The sequence below is a fragment of the Diachasmimorpha longicaudata genome, chromosome 9, assembly GCF_034640455.1.
Source record: "Diachasmimorpha longicaudata isolate KC_UGA_2023 chromosome 9, iyDiaLong2, whole genome shotgun sequence".
In the NCBI taxonomy this organism is placed as follows: Eukaryota; Metazoa; Arthropoda; class Insecta; order Hymenoptera; family Braconidae; genus Diachasmimorpha; species Diachasmimorpha longicaudata.
In genome coordinates, this window is record NC_087233.1 from 5,370,414 (window position 1) to 5,393,405 (window position 22,992).

At 39.6% G+C, this 22,992-nt stretch overlaps 1 long non-coding RNA gene across 1 annotated transcript in view; it reads right to left on the reverse strand.

Annotated features, from left to right (window-relative positions):
• LOC135165927 (uncharacterized) overlaps nucleotides 1–22,992 on the reverse strand; it is an 89,993-nt gene extending 67,001 nt beyond the window's left edge. Inside the window, exons 1-3 of the long non-coding RNA XR_010299597.1 lie at nucleotides 22,888–22,992; nucleotides 13,853–13,966; nucleotides 1,788–1,883 (exon numbers count right to left, since the gene is read on the reverse strand). This is a non-coding gene — a long non-coding RNA (uncharacterized LOC135165927). The remainder of the gene's footprint in view (nucleotides 1–1,787; nucleotides 1,884–13,852; nucleotides 13,967–22,887) is intronic.

Here is a 22,992-nt window from a genome sequence, read left to right on the forward strand (position 1 = left end):
GCGGAGCGAAGCGAGAGGAAGAGAGACCTCCGGGCCAGAAGAAATAGGGGATGGGATGAGGCAAAACGAAGGAAGGAAGAAGAAAAAGAGAAAAGAGAGGGGGGAGGGTGAGTTTTGAAGGAGTTGCGCGCCGCGGCAAGTACGACGACTGCCTTCGGAGTTAAAGTAGAAGGGGTATATGTAAAAAAGGAGTAACAAAAAAGGAATAAAAAAAAGGAAGAAGGAACGACCCAGGGATAACGAAAACTCGGTGGGAGAAAGGCAGCAGTGGAAAGGGGTAGGTAAGGAGGGCCACTGTTTTCACCCAGGCGAAATGCCTGGGCGAACTGGCGTTTTACTCATTTACTTCAGCGAGTACTAACACATCTGTGGGGCATAACGACGTCTGAAAGTTTCATTGAATATTTTTTTTTAACCTTTTCCTTCAATTTTTGTGGAATTGAATAATTGGAGGGTTGGAGTGGGAGTGAAAATGAGTTCATTCGATAGGTGGGGAAATTTTCAATCCGAAACAATGCTTGAATGATATTTTACTCTAGTTTTTGGTGAGAAAAAGGTCCTCTTGTAACGGACGAAAAAGTCGAATTTTCGGACGCGCTCGGGGGACGACAAAATTTTTTCATTGTTTCAACTCCAAACCTAATGTCATTTTTTGAAGTTGACGGGGTAGACAAGTAGTTTTTCTGCAAAAAGTCTGAGCAACGTTAGGTTTTACTTATTTACTTTAGCAAGTGCTAAAGCCTCTGTGAACTATAACTACGTTTGAAAGTTTTATTGAATATTTTTTCCTTCAATTTCTCGGAAATTGAGTAATTGGAAACTGAGGTTACATCATGAAACTGGTTTTATTTGCTGTTTTCAACCCACTTCACCCCATCTGTTGATAATTGAAATAATTTCCCAGTAACAGCCGAAAAAGTTGACTTTACGGACGCGTTCAAAAGGCAGAAAAGCGATAGTTTACGAACTTCTAAAATATTTAATCAGTACAATTACGCGGATAATGTTTTTCATTTTGAACAGGAAGTGATCATCAACCCCAGCCGTTTCAAAATCGGTAGAAAGAAAAATTCAAAGTTAGTTTACAAAAAAAAATGGCTGCCAATGTTTTTGTTATCCATTTGCAATGGGTGAGTGGTACGGCGTTGAACAGTATTTTAAAGTTGGCACTGTAGAGTGGCAGCAGCCAGGGGGGAGGAACGTAGGGGGAGAAAGAAGAGCTGAGGGGTTGTATCTAAGACGCCGGGGTTCTGTCTCTTTTCCTCCAAGTAATTATAAAATGCAATCAATACTTTACATATTTTTCACGCAGCCGAGGCTCGATGGGGCGGCGTCGTTACGACGCGTACAACCTCATCTCTCTCTCATTCTTCTTTAAACCATCCCCTCAGCCCTCCACATCCCTCTCTAGTCGCTCGTTTTTCCCTTACTCTGGACACCCTTCCTTTCGATATCCCATCGTGTACGTATTTTAGACTCCCCTACTTTCGAGTAATTCCTTGGGAGAAAAAGTCGAAGGGCGGAAAAACGTTGGATAAAACGTGTGAGTTGAGATGAACTTTTTTTTTTGTTTAGCACTTTTTCTTTTAATTACGGGTGCAATTAAAATTTTTAATTAACTTGGTCAGTAATTAGGTAATTATTTTGGCGAGAAAATTATTCTAATCGTGTTCAGTCTCATACGGCGGCTCATAAACTTTCGATCGTCAAACTCAGACGCTGAGTTGTCTTCGCTCATTTCTTTCCACTTTTAAATATGAAAAATCTTTTGACTTTAAAGGACTTACCCCTCGCCGAGCTTCAGTATCGCAGGACACAGGACATTTTCCGATGGAGCTTACCATCGTCCACCTGATGACCCGATCACTCGCCAAATTCAGCCTCTGAAAATGATAAACATTTTGTTGACAATTGCTCACAAATAAATTATCAATGACTAATGCGTATTGTTTTCCTCGATTTTATGCTAATCGAACTCTTCTGTTCGCCAGCTAAACGCATCCCTCACCCCCTCCAAAATCCCACCCCTCGAGCTTCCAAAATTTCTGCTCACAACCGCTCACAAAAAAGTATTAATTGCTCTTCACATATGAGAACAATTACATGAGTGGAACGGGTCATTTTTTTCATAGCCCGATGAATTCCTCCATCTATTCAATAATCTCCTCGTCGACCCCATCCCTCTGCCACCCCCTCCAGCCCCCCACTCACAAAATTCAACCGTTCAAACTTTCGAAATTTCCGCTCACAATAAAAAAAAAGCCCATTAATGACCGTTGTATAATCTCTGAAACTCGTACGCATCCTGATTAATGTCCCAACGCTCCCCCAACCCCTTCATGAGGTCGCCGGGGGTGGGCTAAGACTGCACACGATATACCCTTCACTCATGAGCGCAAGTGAGAGAGATACGACGTAAAAGCCCTCGGGCGGTCGTTCGTCGAAAGTATAAGTAGTGAGCGTCGTTCAAGGGTTGGTGACTGTAGGCGGCTGATAGAAAGAGTACAGGAGCTCAAGAAAAAGGGACGAAGCGACTTCCACCCTAGCCCCCTCCACCACCCTCTAGGAGTAAAAGAAGACGAGGGAGTGAGTGAGAGCGAGAGAATGAGGAAAAAGTGAGAGAGAAGGTGGGACGCGGCCAGATTTTAACGATTCCACTGCCACGGAGTCTTAAGAGAAAGAATAGGGATGAGTGGGTGGGGGGGTGGGTGGGTGGGTGGCTGGCAAGCGCGAGGGGGGAGAGGGTGGTTGAAATGAGCGCGAGGGTTTTCACCGAGAGTCGTCGGGCAACGAAGAAGAAGTAGGGGTTAGGGGGATGCGAAATGAAGAAATTCTATCTACATTTCCAACCCTTCATGCGGCGTCTTACCTCATCCCCTTACCACCCAACTTCAACCCACCACCACTACCACCACTACCACCCCTTCTAGCTCCTTTTTAACGTCCTTCTCTGCTTGTTCCTTCTTCTTTGGGCTGCCTCCTTTTCGGAATGGGTATGAGATGGAATTGGATGTCCTTGTTCTGTCCTGGCTCTTCTTCTTTCTTCAGTCTCCACCCCAGATGAGACAATGCCACCCAGCGGGTGGAGGAGGGGGGAGGAGGGGGAGACGTCCACGCGAGCGCATACAGTTTGAAGTAGCACCTTGCGGTTACCAATGGCTGGTTTCATTTGTTTAATGTTTGTTTATAGATTTTGGGTGGGGAGGGGTGGAGGGGGTGAAGTGGGGCAGGAAGGACGAAGGCTAATTTTTCAAATTTAGACGCCCTCGGTGGATAATAGATTGATAAATTTTGATTGAGGATTTATTGAGTTGAACAGTACACGATAATTTTCCGGATAAAAATGTTAAAAACTGTTTTTTAATTGGGGGAGATTATGTCTGATATTAGAAAAAGGGTAAAGTGGGCGTACGGGAAATGAAGTGAGGGATGGTAAGGGTGCTTTTTTACAAATGTGATGGTATTTTTACGAAGAGGGGATTTTATCTATAAATTTTTTTATCACAAAACTTTCGGCGATGAAGTAGCAGAGAGAGGGAAAGGGGTATTTTTTTAAATAAATGGGGTAGTTTTCTCACGCATAAGTTCGTAGTGATTTCGAAGAGAAACTGTTGAGAAATGATTTTATAATAGTAAGGGGTTGTTTGGGGTATTTTTTCCTGTCTAGCGATTTATTTTTTTTTTCGTTGCAATGAAAAGCAGAAATTAAATCGCAGAGAGAAAATCATTTCCCCGAAAAAAAAGATAAACAAAAATAAAATGAAGTATTTGAAGACAGTGATTTCAAACAATGAACAAAGGTAGCTGGGAGAGGAGTCTCAACGGACAATAGCTCGTGTGGAACAAACACATCTTACTCGAGAGATCCCTCATTCCAACTTCCTCATACTCCGCTTTTTTTTTCCCCGTAACTCGTGTCTACCCATTCTCCCTGACTCACTTCAATCCTTACCTTCGTCCTTCTCGTGGAAAAATATGTGTATTGCTCCCTCGTGTCCTTTTCACTCGAGGCATTCTATCGGAGATTTCCCATATTTGCTTTGTGGTTATCGCTGTGATTTTATGGGGTGAAATTTCTATAAATTTTTATTCACCTCCTCGGGATGTGGAAATTTCACAGGTAATAAATCCACGATCGAGAGGGAAAAGGGGGGATTTTCACACGAAAATACATTGTTTATGATAATTTTTTTTTTCGAGGTGCAGTCGTGACGGTAATGTGACAGTAATACGTTCTAGGGGGTCCATAATTACCCCCATGCAATAGGTGAAAATTTGTTCGATAAAATAAAAATAAAAAAAAGTCATTTCGTTTCGTGTTTTCAATTAATTTCTTTTAATTCACGAGATAATTCATTTTTATTAACTCGCTCCCTCCCCCCCCCCCCCCCATTCCCAGACTCCATTAATTTGCATTAAAGTCTGATTGCATCCCTCATAGTTATCAAAATCGATGGAATGAAATGTGAAACAAAAGGATTTCTTGAAAAAAAAAAATTCCGAAAAAAGGAGAAAAAAAATTTGTGAAAAGAATAAGACAAGTGGATCTCTTGTCGCGAGGATACTTTAACTCCACTCTTTCTCGTACCTCTCAAAGTTTTATTGGCCTCGCGTGGCGAATAGAAAGGGAACCCAAAGTCGAGGCAACTCGACTGATCCCCTACCCGTCCCCTTACCCCTTGAGGCATCCACCCCAAAAAACTCCCAACAGGGGAGAGGGGTCTCACATAAACCCTCACGACTTATGCCTCGAGTGAGGGAAAAAAAAAGGGAGAAAGGGTTGCAGAATTTCGTCAAATGTATCTCGAGTGTAAAAGATTATCAAGTAAAATATTTTCACATTTTCCAGGGTGATATATTCTTTTTTTCCCACTTGTTTTTTTTTTTTTTTTGGCTCCGTCGGAGAAAGTTTGTGTAACAACTTTTCTCTCAGTAGATTTAACGTCACCACACGTGAATCCTATCCATAAACAAGGGTTTATTCAATTTTTAAAATAGAATTTCATGAGAATGAAGTGGAACGTCATTTTTTTTTCTGACTCCAAAAATTTTTGGTTATCATGACAAATTGGGAGGGGGGAAATTGATGGTCCCATTGCACAATTCGGACAATTGTCAAGTGAATTACGAAAAAAAAAAACATTCCATTTCACCCCATTAATTTCCCACTGCTATAAAAATCAATCATTATTCTATACAACTCTTTCCTAAAATTCCCAAAATACGTGGCATCCCGAAAAAAAATCTTCAACTTCCAACTCGAACACCCCGATCACCCCTGATCCCCTCCCCCCTCGTCCCTCATAAAGAAAAAAATTTCAAAAATTCTTCGACGACTGAGACAATACCACCCCAAAAACGATCATAATTCCTTCACCTTCCCTTTACACTTCCCGATCTCTCCATCCCGGTCAATAACACCCACCACCCCCTCCCCCATCCTCCCTATACCCCCTAAATTGTTTGGTTGACTGCAAAAAACCTCTTTTCATCCCCAAAAAAAAATATATAAAAGGTGTATTCACCCGCGAGACTTAGAAAAGATAATGAGTGGTGCCTAGTACGAGCACACATCCCTCGCGAAAAATAAAAAAAGCCCCCGAAGAGAAAAAAAAGCCTCCTCAGAGGGGTAAAAAAAAAAATAAAGAAAAAAAAATGTTTGAGCATGTAGACCATACAGTTTGACTCTGAGCGAAGAAACTCAACCAGTCCCTCTTCTCCCTCGCAGGCCCGCGTTTGGGTAGCCCTCCCCCTCCCTCCCTCACTCCTCACCGTCTCCTTGTCCTCCCACCACTCTCTCGTTTTTAAATTTTCGTTGGGTAGTTGGGGGCACGTAGCACGAAATGAGGGTTCCTGAGTTTTTGCCAGGCGATCAATAAAAGTCTCGGTGCTTCTCTTCCTCTTATACTTGTCGTATAACGAAGTAGGCATATACACACATACACTGTACTACTAACCTTACCTCCTCCTCCTCCTCCTCCCCCTCCCTCTCACCCACCCGCGGCCCTTTTACCTCTGCATCCTCTTTAGGATAAAGATAAAGAGCGAGTAGGAGAGGAATGAGAGAAAAAAAATGTTCAGCTAAATAAAAATCAGAGGAAACGAGTGAGGGTTGATTTCTTAATTAATTGATGGGGGGAAGGGTAAAGTTTTTTGTTGGAATTTTTTTTTTTTCGTTTTTGTTGGTGTTTCAGTGACTGAGGTGAACGAAAAAAATGCTTTAGAGGTAAATGCGCCGAGGAAGGGGGAACGGAGAGGAGTGTGAGAATGGAGGAAACATTTGGGGGTGAAACAATAACAATAATAGATATCAGGGGATGCTGCGCTTGACTTCATATGGTATCGTCATTTTTTATGATAAATTAGCTATATCCTCATGACTGGCTCCTGAGCAATCCTCCAGTAACCTTGAACCGACCTTGATCAGAACAAAAAGAGAACCAACTTCTCCTCCCCCTCCCCTTCTGCCCCTGAACAAAAACAAAATTCTTGACCTTGAAATCATTTAAAAGCACAAAAAATCCAAAATTAACAGCAACAAACAAACGTTCAATTTTTAAATTTCTGCCAGTCCTACACTATCGTCACGTAAAAACAAAAAAAACCATCAAATCCCCCCCCCCTCCCTCACCCCTTCACCCCACCAAACAAAAACAAAACTCGCTCCCTAGGAAACACTCTCAAAGACTCCCCAAAAAGCAATTTTTTTTTTTATCTCCTTCTTTGTATGCGTGCATTAATTTTCTCCCAGCCCTAATACTCATCAACGCTCGGCCTAACCCATCATAAAAGAGGAAGGGGGCATTCCCTCTATCTTCTCGTAAAACTTTGTCCAACGTATTGGTGAATTTATTGTTGTGTTAGTGTTTTAAGAATAAAAAAAAATTGTGAACTGAAGCTTTTATACGTGTCCTCCCCTTCTTATTCCTTTGTTGCGTATATCTACATCTCCTGGCATGTTCTAGCAAAACGCAACACAGATTTTTCTGTGTGTGTGTGTGTTTGTGGAGAGAGGGGAGAGGGGATGGAGAGGGCTTCATCGTGCGATCCATAATTATCGCTCTCTTACCAAGCATACAGAGTCGTTGCCAACTTTCTTACTCACGCAACTTCCACCTTTGCCTTTCTCCGCATTCGGCCAGGGTTGAAGGGGGTGGGAGAGTTTCCTTTTGATATTAGCTCGTCATGGCAACCATATGGGTGGAATTAATTGTGAATTTTTCGGGGAAATTGTTAATTTTTGTGTTAAGCTGGGGATTCGGGGATTTTTGGGAGGCCGTTACGAAGTTGCAGGTAATTTGTTTATTTACCCGATAATTTTTTTATACATTTTTGAGGGTAGGAGGTTGTGAATATGTGGAAAGTCCCACATATTCACAATCAGAGTTTTTTATTTATTTGCAAATGCGTTCGTTCATTTACCACGTGAATACAGCGGTTTTATTTATTCTTATTTTTAGGGGGGGGGGTATTTAGTATCAATTTTGATAAACTGAGAGAGTTCCAGGATTTTTTGATAAGGTCAATTGGGGATGAAAGGGGGGAATTAATTTTTACTGAACATTATTGCGTTTTTTTTTTTCAGTGAATATTTATTTTTCTTCCTGAGAAAAAAAATTCTCGCCAGATAGCTCTTGAACGTGTGTATATGTTCGTGTGGGGGGGAAGAGAGGGGTCGAAACTCAAGTGTTGGCCCGACGATCAGAATGAAAATGGCGGGTATACACATGATGGTTGGGGCGACGTAAGATGAATTTTTTTTGAGTTAATTTAGTGTCTCAATGGGTGAGTTTTATTGATCAGAGAGAAGTGACTAGATGTTTTGGTTGCGCCCTGTAGGCACCCGGCTAATTAATTCACACTGGGGTGGCCCCTCTCGTGAGCATCCCAATGTACAATAAAAAATACTTCTTTTTTTTATTCATTCACCTCGCTCTTCTTTGATTAATGTTCCCACCAACCCTTTTAAAACGTCAGTGAGGAAATTTATTCCGGTATTCAAAAAAGGTGAATAAGGCGATTGGGAAATACACCAGGTGATGACAATTTTTTTTTCTCTCTTCTTGCACTCTCTTATGGGAACTGCGTCAAGATACGTGAGAATTGAGTTTATTGAGTTTTAGGATTCGGGAGGGAAAATCGTTCAATCATTCGCCATGACAGTATGAATTATTTTTTCAAAATTGTTGTATTGCGAGGGCGAGGGCGAGGGTCATTGCAAGGTTATTAACCAAAATGACAAGTTGTTTCCTTTTTTCAAAATTGTTTTTCATCGATTTACACTCTGACAAACAGATCTGCCAACAAAAAAATTGAGTGAAAGAATTAATTGGAAATAAATCAGAAGCGAAGGGGTAAAACGAGATGAGCTGACTGATCCTTCAGTCGAATTTTTGAATATTATCTCTTAACCTAAGAGAGATAGTTAGACTTCAGTGGCAAAATACATAATTTTGTGAACAATAACTCATGGCAAATGGCAAACTCATAAATAATAAAAAAAAATCATTCGCAAAAAAGGCAGAAAAAATAATATTGCGTGTGTTAAAATGAAGAGAGATTCTGAAGGAATTCGTTTCGCATCCGCCATGTTATTTTTCCACCCCTCGAAGAACAGACGGGAGTTTTCTCCAGCCTTGAAGAAATACGCCCTCAACTTTATTCTCATGGGCTGGAAGCGTCGAACGATTGTAATGACAAAATCAATATCAAATTGTTCACTTTTCGCAATATTCATTCGCGTCATTCACTTTATTTATTTTTCGTTCATCTGAAATACATTTACTACTCAATCATCCCAGCAACTCGTAATTAATCAATCATATTATACAAATAAATTCACGAACGGAGAGAAACCAAAACGCGAACAACAATTAATGCAGCGAGAGAAACAAAAATGTCGATTGTTATAAAAACTCTTTCCCTCTCTCTTCCTCTCTCTTGATTCATCCAGAACCAAAATAGTTATACTCTAGATGAACTATTGCACAGACAAGACAATGTACAGCAACAAAAAACAACTAAAATATACAGCGAATGATAGTTGAAGGTACGACAATAATGGAAACAAGAACAATAACAACGATAATCGCATTAATAATTTACAAACGTTATCCCTACGGATTAATATAGTTCTCCAATTGATTCTCCATACGATAGAACAATACGTAAGTGAACAACAAGACCAAAGTGACTAGAAGAACACAAACAAGAACAATAATTAAAACAACGCACAATAAACAACATCATAACGTAGAGTTTAACGTGTCTTTCAATGTAAGAAGATATTCACCGTACCATCAAACTCAAGACTAAATATCGAAATAAATCAATAAAAAAAATACCAATTGTTGTTTTGATCGTCTCTGACTAAAAAATTCTATGTACAGAGGGAGACGGGGTCACCACCACTGGGAGTCCAAAAAGTATCAACAAAATATCAAAAAACAAGAACAACAACGAGAGGGACGAAACGACTAACCAAATCCCCAAAACCCAAAACATCTTCATTAAACTCTTGTTCCACTCCCCTCTCCCACCCCACCGAACAACACCCCCATCAATTCAACTCTTCCACCAGCCAATAATTCAACAATAACAACAAGAACAAAATATCTTTCACATATTTCATCAAAAACAAGAACAACAAAGACCCAACAACTGAACAAATCACCAAAAACACATTCACTCAACTGTTTTTCCGCTCTCCCCTCCCCATCCCCCCAGTGAACAAATCCCCAACGATCCAACTGTTGCAGCAACAAAAAAAACAAGAATAAAAACAACAACAACAGGAGTAAAAAAAAAAATTAATTCCACAATCGAAAAACCCAAAACAAAAATCCTCTTAAACATCTTACACTTATCCAACATCCACCCCATGAATCGTTAATAAACCCCCTCCCCCCTGACCCACCACCCCCTCCGCCCCCTGGAAACGTAAAAAAACTCAATTTTTTACACATCTTGTTTTTTTTTTTCTTTTATTCCCCCAATGGATGTCTCCACGCGTCCCGTGGCTTTCTTAATTATCATCTGTCTATCTCTGAGTATTAAGGCAAGGGAAAAACGTGCGGTAGGAGGGTAACGTGGGGGCCGTGCAAAGAAGGAAAAGCGTCGGTGAACGACGACAACGCGAGCGGAAGGGAAAAAAGGGGGAGAATGAACTGGCGGGGGGGGAGGAGGGGGGGTTGGCGGGGTGACCAACGGGTGGGCGAGGGGGTTAGTGGGGGACGAGAGAAGGGGAAGAGGAGGGGGGAAGCGTCGAGGGGGTGGGTAGAAGAGAAAAGAGAGGTTTATAACTTGGCAGCAAAGAAAGAGTGAGACGATTTGGGGGGGAAAATGAAATGAGAGAGGAGAAAAGAGAGAAGTAGGGGCCGCTTCTTATACTCCGCCCAGCATCCAAGATGGCGTTGTGCCACTGGTATTTTTCCCCCCTCGTCATTAAAATCAATAATTAAAAAATACATTCGGAATGGTGAGAGAATAAGTGATGGGATTTAGGGGAGGGGGAGAGAGGGGGTTTTTTTTGAGAATTTTTTCAGCGGCTAGAAGGGGAGGAAAAGGGTGGGGCCGACATTTTTTTTTTTCAGGGACCGAGGGAGATTGACAAAATTTTGAGGATTTTGGAGAAGTGGCAGTGGGAATAGTTGTCCTGCAGCAGGATTTTTTTTTTTTAAGTTGGAAGGACACGAGAATTTGCAGATTTTTTCATCCGGAAAATAAAACTTGTGTAATTTTTTCGCCTGGAATTTCCAGGGACTCTACAGTTTCTGTCATTTGATGGGTAAAAATGGAGGAAAGAATTGTTATTTGAAAGTATTGGCGTATGCAAATAAGCCCGGCGAGAGGTCGGAGAGCATTCGCCATGTTTATTCTCGCTCTTATAAAATCCGTACAATATTCTTCCCGAATTTTTTAAAGTTCGAGGAGAATAATCGCCGTCGATTATTTCTAATAATTTATAAATTTATAACAACAGCATTTTATTTATGTAAACTGTGCCAAACAATATCGCAATTACTGCTGCTTCTCTCCCCCCCCCCTCCCATGTGAGCTATTTGAGGAAATTTTGAGGCGCACTAGTGAATTTTTAATTTCGAAATGGCAAATTTTTTTCATTCTGTCGACGCAGGTCGGAGGGAAAAATTATTTCGCGTCTTGAAACTGGTCTGAAGTGCGCGGAATCGAACGCCCTTTGTTCTCTCAACCCATCTTGGAAGAAACAAAGAATCAATCGCGCATTTTATAGAATCCAGCTGTGTAAAAGTGATAATTATGATAATAAACAAAAAAAATATATTTCATCGTTCATTTCTTAATTTTTGTCTAGATCATTATGAGCACAAGTGAACAGTTCTGAATTCGGTTTTAATATTGAAAAACAATTATTATTGCCACCGTTATTGCTATTGTTTTTAAATAATTTCCATAGATGAAAAAATCAATAAAAAAATAAGCTAATGAATTCGATCGATGAAAAGATCATTTTTGGGGACAGAATCTGTCTGAAATTAACGTCATCTAGTAAAGCAATCAACTATCGTCAGTAATTACGGAGAATTATGCTAGCCGAACCCAAAGCGTCATTACTAATGACAATCAGTTATTCCCAAAAATGTCTACAACCGGTAACCGTGACACCGACCGCTTCCCAAAGGCCCCGACGAGATAGACATCGCAATATGTTAATGACAATTGTACAGAAAATAGAACCGATAATCTCTTCTTATTATCATATCCAGGATTTCGAGTCTAGGACACCATTTTTACGACTTCGGATCTTCCGAATGCCCCTTCGGGTCTCCTCGGCGCGTCGAACGTTGCCGGTGTCGGGCGGAAACGGACGAGGACAGTCACAAGAACAATTCTAACTGAGACCGAAAAAATCCCTGAACAGCTCCATTAAATTTCCAATAGTTGTAAATTATCAAAAACAATCGATGTAAATACATCCAAATGAGCTGATCAATTCGATAATCATTTTCCCCACCGAACCAGTAAAAAATTAATGCTGAAGGCTCCGTAAAATTACGTAACTCTGCGGACTTTTCCCCATTTTTTACTGATCCTTCCGTAATTTTTTGGGGCCACAATCCTCACCAGCTAATTACAGACCTAAAATTACCTGCGCATAATTTTTATGAAATATTTTGTCTCAGTCTAACGTACTATTTGTCGATTACATAACTACTCGATGTAGCTAACGATACTTTATGTTTATTTATGCCGGCATTAAAATACAAAACAGCGGTGTCGGACACGCATGAAATAAAAATCTCTATACCGAGATGAATAAGAGGTATCAATTATTCGGGGTCGGCCATTTAGGAGACATTTCCCACCATCACACGGAGGAACGATACGTGGCAACATCGCAGTCACAGACATTTGCATATCCTTCCGAACATAACCCCTGCCTGTCACAAATTCAACATCTGCATACGGTTTATCCCATACATTTCTCGCTCATTGTTTTTCGACTTCATCCCCAGGTAGTTTCTCACCGGGACGGTCCCTGCAACGCGATAGTCCTCCAAAAAAAGAAACTGTCGAGCGTTTTTTTGACACGACAAAAAAATTATGATTCCCCCTCGACCGATGCGCATTAAGTTCAGTTGAAAATAACGCAACTGAAATTCATTGAGTTAATAAATATGAAGAGACACTCGTTGAAATGTTTATTGCATGCGAATTACGCAAAATATACCTTCGTGACATCTGTCAAAAATCTTAAGGAAATTTTCCAAATGCGCAACAGAGCTGATTAATTTTTTTTCGATTTATTTTAATGAAATTTTTGGGGGAAAATTTTCGCGGAGCGTAATTTCTCCTATTGACGTTTGTCCCCCGAAATTTCTGTCGTATAACAATTCTCGGGAATTGTTGCTACGGTAAAATCTCTTCTTATCATTCGGACCGACTCTGATAATTGAAATTAAATATTTGAAATGATTTGAAGTCACGTGAAATCATTTTAAATATGTCATCATTCAGAATTTATTCGTCTCAAATTTAGAAATGTTTTCACTTCATTTAGATTTTTTGGTACCCGGTAAATGCGGTCGAAAATTGGGCGAATTAATTGTTAAACAAATAGGAATAATTCATGGTTAGTGGATTTTTCAAGAGAGAAATGTTTGGTGAGTTGATAGAGAATGTCCCAACGAGAAAAGAGCGCTCGACTGCATTGAAATCGCACGAAATATAAGAGTTCAAGTAAACTAGATAAAATTAGCGGTAATTTTAGCAGTTTTAACGGTAAATAATTCTCGTTATTTCGATACAACTTTTTCAATATCTATAGACGTTAATAATCATTGCCCTGACAATGATAAAAAATCGAATCTTCATTTTTTCATCATCTCATTTAACCTAAAATAATAATTATTACATCACTAATTGATTCTAAGAGAATTCCGCAGAAAATATGCCCCCACATTTTTCCCTCAAAAAAGCTCATGGAAAAATCATTACTCGAGGAAGATCTTCCTGAAATCTTCAGGAGAATCATCGGACGATATTCCAAAGACAATTATTAATTCTAAAATCGTTTGAAACATTAAAAAAAAATATTTTCCAACGTAAAGTTCAAAAAAATTAAGTACATCCGCTTAAAAAAAACACTGTCTTCTAAAATCCTCCACCGAATATTTTTGGGTCACCGGTAAAATCTTCTGAAGCTCTTTCAATGATCCCCTAAAGATCTTCCGCAAACAAAAATTTATCCACGTAGGAGAGTATCGAATCTGCGTGAAAAAAGGGTACAATGAAGGGGCTCGTTATCAAAAATAAAATCGCTGCACCTTAAGAGAGAGAAAAAAAAAATCAAAAATCCTCTAAAATCACTCACCCCTTCATAAAGTCCCTTTGCCATATCCCAAATATTCTTTTCGTCCAGTGGTTACAAAGCGGCCAGACATGAACAGCAGTAAAATTTCATTACAAGTAAATAATTGACGTGTCCCTGGAATGCAAAAATTTGTCACTGCATGAGAAAAAAAGGTGGGGTAGATTAGCCTTCGGGGGTCTTAAGATATTCTCAAGCTGTGGAAAGTAACCCTCGGGCTTACAAAAACAGGACTGGAAGGTATATATGGTTATTGTGGGACCACCTGGAGCGGGGGACACCTTCCTCGTGTCTCCTCTTGTCGTCAGGTTAAAGTTTACTACTGGGGTGAGTATGAATTTTTCGGGGGCACAGGCACAGGTGCCCGGAGAGACTAGACAGGTGTACCTGGATACCCTAATACACCCCTCATCACATTTGCTCCAACTCGAATGACTCATTCCATCCAGGTATGTCTCACTGCTGAAGCTCCTCTTATTTTACAATTCATACGTACGTCAGAACAGCAGTTAAAATTCAATATATTTTACAAAATTTTCCATCTTTAATTTTTTTGTCGTACGCAACCGATTTTCCCTTCAATATTCCTCGAAAATTTGAATCTCAATTGTTGTAGTAATGTAATGTTTAGTGTAATGTTTTAGTCTTTTTTATTGTCTCAAGCAAATATTTTAAAAATCATTAGAAATTGGAATTTACTTTAGGGGAAAATGGTGAGACTGATTATTCACGTTTTTCATTATAAGGTATTTATGGATATGATTTACGCAATATTAAAGAAGATTTATCATTCAGTGGGAGCACTCTCCCGAGAAATAATGGAGGAATCGACAATAGGAAACACGATGAAAAGAGCTATTTTCGAATTGAATGAGTGCAGAAACCTCAGCAAGTGATAGGGAACTGCAGTATTGAAGGAACAGCCGGGTGTATTCACGGGAAGATTATATAATCAAAAGGCTTAAAATAATTTTTTACTTCGTCAATGACAAGAAATATTCCACAGCTCGAAGAAATCTCAAAAACATGTGACATAAATTAAACATTAACTGTTCAAACTCAATTCCAAAACTATTACTTCTTCCTCAAAACCAATTTTCCCCCGAAAAATCAAAACAAGTTCGAAATTCTCACGCTCCACTGATATACATCGCCTCTGGAATATATATCGGCGCAGCAGGAACCCCCGAACCCCTCAAAATGTCCTCAGTCATCGCTAAAAACTCGTTCTTCATCGGCACGCGCATAAAAAAGCGTGACGAAGATAATTTTCCATGAATTTTTCGTCGCCGAATACTCCCAAAACAAATGTCGAGAATCCTTCTCTAGATCAATATCTTAACCCCTCGTAGGAATCTCCAAAGTCCCCAATATCATCGACTTAGGTATATCCGATGCCAAAAAATGTCAATGACAATTTTCTTCTAATTTTTCTTAAAAAAATCGCGTCCAAACCTGCGCCCCAATATTTAAAATTGGTGGGACACCCACAACGCTCATAAATAACCGGAAAAACCTGCGAAAAAATTCCCACAAAACCTCTTATCTTTATCACCTCCCATCGTTCCCCTGCGCTCACCAATAAAAAAAAATTTTTTGACTCTCCATCTGACAATGACCTTCGAGATAATTAAGAAAACGGCAAATTATGTGAGACTAAAATGAGTAATTTTTAGAACCTGCACTACCATTGCCTCCCCCCTCGGGAGTCGCCCAAATTTTTCTCAGAATGTAGCGTCAATCAGCCCTCCGCAAACATCACGTGTCAACATGTTTTCCCTAATATCCGACATTACGCAGAAAACCTAACAACCTAATGCTGACTAAGAATGGCAAACGGTATTACCTCTAGACCATTCCTAAATATCGGGCTCATTACATGAATCTAACGCCGAATTTTAAGTCGTAAATTAGATAGGATTATTGGGTATAAATATATTCTCTTCCGCATGTCACGATTGTAAAACCCGGATTAACCACTCGAAAACATGATAATGCATCGACCTAATGGGAAAACTAGATATTCACTTCCCCAAAGATCTTCAGAATATTTATGATCACTAGTTCATTCAATATTAACTAATAAATTTACCAAATAAAATCTATAAAAATACTAAATAATAAATCTACTAAATCTGATAATTCAATACTAAATAATGATCTACTAAGCCTAATCTCTCGTCTGGATATTCCCTCACCCCACCCCAAATCATAATTCCATAAAACTCTCTCGCATGTAAACAACAAATAAATCACTCAAAATCATGTCAAAATATCCTCGACACGCGCTACCACCGGAATACGCGGAAGCCGACATTGCGCGCCGAACGCGTCATTATCCGCATCCCATTAATAAACAAATGATTCAGCATCGGGAGAAACTGTGGGTTCCCACCGGATAAACCCGCCAACATTCCGACTATCAACTCACGCAGCACGACATCCTACGGAATTTTCTATCAACCAATCATCCGACATTAACCGCCAACATTCGCCTCATCATGCAGCATCACCAGAAAAATTAGATTCAACGGAAAATCTGTTTCTCCGTCGAAGAACCGAAATAATTACGAACGCCAATTTTTTTAACAAATGCTATTGATAACAAAGTCATTCAACATCGTATGAAAATATCCCCAGCATGCGACATTACCGGAAAATTTCGGTGCGGCACGTGGAGGGGTACCAGCGGTTCGAGAGCAGAGCAGAGCACAACAGTGCGACCGAGGACTATACTGTAGTGGAAATACGGCATAGCTGAGTGAGAAAGAAAGGGGCGCGGTAGGTGGGATGGAAGGGGGGTAGGAAGGGGAGGGGGTCCGAGTGGGCTGGTACCCAGGGATGGAGGTGGCCAAGGAGGTGGGACTCCTTCGTCTCTTTCTCCTCAACATTGGTAACCACCGGGCAAAGCCGAACCGGTTGCGAAGGGCAGTCATAACGCGACCGCACTACGAGTCAGCCGGATCCAACTGTATATACACCCAATAATAGTTTTTCAGTTAAAATTCGTGTGTGCGCGGGAAAATTTGAATATTCAGTGGAGTGGAGAATTTTTTTTTTTTAGGTTAACTGGTGAAATTTGTGGAGTTTTGTGGTGCATGGAGACCTGGGAGAGCGTGTGGTACCAGGGGGATACTGGTCGAGCGAGGGAGCACACGTGGAGGAGAAACAGTGCACGAGTCTGAGGAGGAAGAAGTGATTTTCAAGTGCCAAAAATTTTTTTTTGTGTGGGATGTTGGGTGTGTGTGATTGAGGATTTTGGTGGATCAGGGAAGTGGGACGTGGCGGAACAACGACTTCGATATCAAGGTAGGGATAATGTTTTAGTAAAAGGCCTATTTTTGAGGAGATTTTGAGATTTTGGATGAGGGGAGGAGGGGGAGATTTTGAAAGGAGTGTGGAGGTCGGAGAAAACCGTGTGATGTTAGAAGAGCGACCTTTGAGGTTTGGAGGTTAACGGTTAGGAGAAAAATGGAATTTTGGAATTTTAAGGTTTAAAACCTTCTTTTGGAAAAATGAAATTTCTTGAGGTGTCAAGAGAAGTCGTGTTTCAGTTTAAAAAATCGTGAAAAATTATTTTTTCAATATTTAGCAGCGAACCCTCGTCTTCATCAGTGAACCATAAATATCTAAACCCCTTCAAATGCTATAACTAAAAAAAACAATAAATCGTCTCTTCCAAACAACCCCCACAGTCGAACATTGATAATAAAAATCCTCAATAACCGCAACCAATTCCTCGTCTTGGGATACCTGCCTTTTCCGGCGATACCGACCTCTTCCTCCCCCAAAAAAATCATCAAAAAATCTCAAAGCTCTTGTCAACCCTCGCAAACAATTCAGGTGTCTCTACTTTCCCAAAATTTTCCCTCCCAACTAAAAATCCGAAAAACCCGCAAAAAGTCACCGCCGATTAAACCCAAAAAAACCCCGTCAAATCCCAGAAAACTTAAAAATCCCGCCAAAAGTCCTTCTACCCCTTTCCCCCAAAAAATCCCAGTACCCCTCCACCTATACCTGCTCCCTCCCGACCTCCCTAAATCCCTCCGCCCCCCAAAAACCCGGAAGACGTCTCAAAAATCTCGCGAGAACCCCCGCCGATGAAATCCAAAAAAAACAAACTCCCTCAATTACCAAAAAAAACTGAAAATCCCCCCCAAAAACCCTCTTTCCCTTCCCACCCCCAAAACCTCAGACCCCCTCCGCCCGACCCCGCCTCCAAAGCCCCTTCTCGCAAAACAAAAACAACCAAAATACCGTCAAAAAACCCCAAAATACCGCGAAAATGTACCGCCGATAAAAAAATTCAGCCGAAGAATCTACTCCTCATCGAGTTCTCCAAGTGGGTGGGTGGGCGAAATGGGTGGACAGGGGGGCGGGGTTAAGGAGGCCGAGTCGCAGTACATAGTCACACTCGTGTGGGCTGGTGGAGTGAGTGAGTCGTAGTGGGGCGGGGAGGGGGTTGAGGGGGATAGATGTGAATGTGGAAGATAGAAAGTGAGTTGAGAATCCCCCCCCCCACACACACACACGCTCACTGTACACCACTCGTAGGTGTGTATGCGTGTGCCTGGGGGTGGGGGTGTGTATGTGTGTGGGTTCGTGTGTATGGGAAAGGGAAGTACAGTACATTGGGGGTATTAGGTGGGGCGCCTAACATCACAGCGCATTCACTCATCGGCAGTCGCCGACGCCGTCTCGTTGGAAAACTATAATACAGATCCCCCCACCTCAGAACACACGTTTCACTCGCACGAGTAACAACTCGGAGTCCCAACGGGGGGATGATATTTTGAAAATTTGTTTTTTTTTATTTTTATTTTCGAGCGATCTGTGTCTCTGTGATCGATGTGCAACAGATTTTAGTGATGATATAGGGAGTTTTCAGTGATTTCTAGTTATTTTTTTGGGGATCTAGTGCAATATTGTGTGGGGGACAAGTGCGAATTGTTTCGGGGAGTTGAAATTTTAGGGGGTAATGAGACGTGTGGGAGGATTTTGGAACAGTGACTTTCAAAAATTGTGAATAACGTGTGCTGAGGTGTTTTCAGTGATTTTTTTTTGTTTTAGTTGGTGATTTTTTTATTTTCGCGGGCTTTATTTGAATGGGAGAGATGACGTTTTTGAGTGGCCAGGGGGGATTTTGAGGGGTGAGACGGCGGAGGCAAATCAGCTGGTGAATTTTCGGTGGCGCGAAACACTGCCACGCGGGGGAACTTACTGGCGATTGAAACAATATGTATGTATTTTTTGGTGGTTTTTTTTTTTGTAATTTATGGGAGCTCGGAATTGGGGGTAATTTTTTGGCGGAAGTTTGTTTTGAGTTTGAGGACGCAATTAATGCCGAGTTTGATCGATCCCCGACGGTCGTGGCGCGACGCCGCGAGTCACGAGGCTATGAGTTGATAAACGAGAAAAATAAATTTGGCTATCGCGTGCAGAAAAATATAGACGAGGGGGAGACTCACTCTCGGTGATTTTAGGATTTTACCTTATTTTTTCGGGTACGTGTGTGTCACTGAGGTTTACCATATTCGGGTGACTGTGAAATGAACAGCCGATCCCGGATATTCTTGTAATAGGAATTTTTAAATAATTTTTTAGCGACTAATTAATTATTTTTTGGGTTGAGAATGGAGAAGCGGACTCCAGCAATATTTTAATAATTTTTTCAAATTATCATTGCAATCATTTTTACGCTGGAAAAAATGTCGATACTCCATATTCGAGTACCGGTAAATTCGCGTTTTTTGCAGTAATCAAATAAAAAATAATTTCCCAAATTTTCAAATGATTAGAGTTTCTCATAAATAAAATGGAAATAATTAAATTAAGAGAGAATCACAATTTTCAATCAAAAAAATTAGTTTTCTTTTGAAAAATAATTTTTTAAAATTGTTTTTTTTTTACCAGAGATGACGGTATCTTTCTCCTTAAAAAAAAGGTTCCATTTGTTGTATCGAACTCTCAAATCAAACATGAAACTTCAATTTCTTAAATTTATTTATTTCATAATACTATTAAAGAAAAAAGAAAGAAATTTATCAGTTGAAAATTGATGGGATTTTATGCGATTTCCTCTACCTAAATGATTTTGTTCAATTAATATTGCCGAACTATCCGATCGATTTAATCCAACAATTACATAACATCTCCACACACTCGTCATGTTACTGTTCGAAAAAGGAATGAAAAGTTGAAGGACAACACAGGCTGAATATAAACACGATATCATGTACAAAACCCTGTGTTTCGCTGTAATATTTTTCCCCCATAATATCTTTTTTTTTTTTCATCACGCGCCGGCACGTGTGAGTTTGACAACAAAGTTCTTCTTCAGTTTTCGTTGCGCACAGTGACGTGTTCGTGTTGTTGGTGCGCCCGGTGGATTAAAATATACCTGGAACATACCTTATCGAAACAAGAATAAAACTGAAAACTGATATCCACGGGACATGTGAATGTCACCAGCAAAAGCTCATTGAGGAATACAAAATTTTTTCCCCCCAGAAAAAATCTCTAACTTCTCATCCTCCAATCGATAAACGAATTATTTCATTAATTGGCTGTTGGAGCGATAAATTTATTAGACTGAATAAATTTTATCGTCACGTCTAGACGATTTATCAACTAAAGACCGGAATTAAAGATTCAGAAGACATTTTAATGCATCAATTATTCCCATTAAATTGTGATATCAAGCAAATTTACGTCGCTCTTTAATTTTATCTCAATCAGATGATTAATTAGAAAGTAAGGAATTAGTTCATTAGCTCATCGTGGTTCGAAATCTATCGCGATGAAAAAAAAATAAGTATCGAGAGAAAATGAAAATTAGTGCATCAATTGTCGTCGAGCGAAAGGATATTTTTGCAAAAATATTTCTTCTTAGAATTAATTTATATTTTGACGTTTAGAATACGCAGAGAAATTACCCTAAACAAATTAAAATTGTTATTTAAAATGATCTATAATTTAAAATTAAAATTACCCTGTCATTCTATAAACGGTTATCATGAATGATCGTCACCTCATTTCTATTCGCAAATTTAATAAAAATTACTTTATGAAGATTAATTTTTTTATGGGTTAAAAGATTACGTAAGTCATTGGAAAATTTAAGTGACAATATCGTCATTTTTCCCAGAAAATTCCCGTGTAGAAAAATATCTGGCTTTGAAATATCTATCAGAAATATTTGGAAGATTTTGCCAAACACAGTGGTCTTTAAAAAATATTTCCTTCCACAGATATTCTAAACAATAAATTATCTCTGGAGAATTTGCTTGTTAAAGATGTTTTTGACTCGCCAAGAAGCTCTTCCAAATGATTTCTGGAATATTCCAGAGGAAAGTTTCCCAAAAATATTCTAAATCCAAAGAATTTTCTACTCAACATCAGATAAAAATCGCGGAACGCTCCGACAAAATTCCGTAAGTTCCAAAACATTTTCCTGCATTCCATAATTATTATTGAATATTCCTCCCCGTGTAAATATTCCAATAATGTCGGTAAAAAATTAGACGAAAATGAAATGAATTTTCCCAGATGAGAGGAAAATTGATCTATTTTTTCGCGGTTATAGACGAATTTCCTACACGATTACCGATATTTTAATGTAATTTTTATCGTTTTTTTCTCTCCGTTGAGGTTTGACACATCGAATCGTGAAAATCCGAGACTAGTGAGAAATTCATTAAACGTGTAATTAATTGCCAGCGTAAATAAGAGATTACCCGAGTCGGTGTGTTTAATGCAGATCGTCAGAGGTGTATGTGAAGAGGTGAGATTCGGGGTGGAACGTTGGGTCGAGCGGTGTGATACATGCGCTGTTGGAGAGTCAGGAACAATTTGCGGTTGATAAGTCAACATAACGATCAATTTTAAGTGTTTATTTACAAAAAAACCGAACAATCGTATTTTTCCGAGAGAAAATCGCTCTTAAAGTCAAAGAAAAATCGTTTCTTCTAGCAATTTCAAGACCTAGAGGGGTAAAATGGATAATTTATAGATTACTTCGATGAAAAATGTTGAGGATCACATTATGGGATCGTTTTCACCCCCCAGGAATCGCCATAAACCCCTAAACACCGATTTTAAGCCATTAATTTCGATGAGAAAATGACCTTGTGGACTTTAGCATTCAGTATTCCGCCAAATATTGATTACAATCAACCGAAAATTGTTCCTTCAAAAAGCTAGAAAAATTGCCGATCCAATGACCTACAATCACTGAACTTTACTGGACGAATTAACGCGTAATGCTCATTAATTAAATGAATAAGCGAAAATCCTGAATTAGCTCTTTGAATAATTATTTCAGATTTTAATCGGTAAAAATCAATCATCGAGTAACAGAACGGGTTCAAAATTTTTCTGAGTCTCCGTGGACTCATGTTCACCCCCCAACCACCCTTTTGCCCCCCTGCAATTACTCGATTACAATCCACTAATTTAATGTTAAAAATATAACCAATCAAATCAGTGACTGAAAAATCTTAAAAGCTCATCGTTCTCTCGTAATTTAATCGATAAAAATTAATTACTAATCAATGTTTCAGGAGAAACATTTTCTACCCATCACATTGGAATAATTTCCAACCCCCCAATCCCCGCATTTCCTCCTGAAAAACGTCTAAATCGCGCGTCCTTCCACCGAGTCATTAATATTTATTAGAAGACTTTATCGTTCACTCGAAAGTCAATCATCCCAAAAGATATCGATTGAATTCGACCGGAAATGTTTCTATTGGAAAGTCAGGGAAAATTGCTCATCTATTCACCTGAAAGCACTTCATCTTACTCCACTAATTCCCGGCCAATTTTCACCAGTGAAATTAATGAGCGAAAGTTTTTTTTTTCGATTTTCGTCATTATCCGCACTAATCGATAAAAATTCGCTGATGACTAGCAAATTGAATCGTAAATTTTCACGACTGTCAACCTAATTACAAACGCCCTCGTCCTCTTTTCTATTCACCAAACAAATTAAATTTAATGAATACAAAAATACAGAAAAATTAATGAAATTATCTTACCTCAAATTTCAGATAGATCGTAATCGATGATAGATAATTCATCGTTGAAGAGACGTATTAAACGTGCAAATAATACGTTTAATAAAACAAGGTGGCTCCGACGCG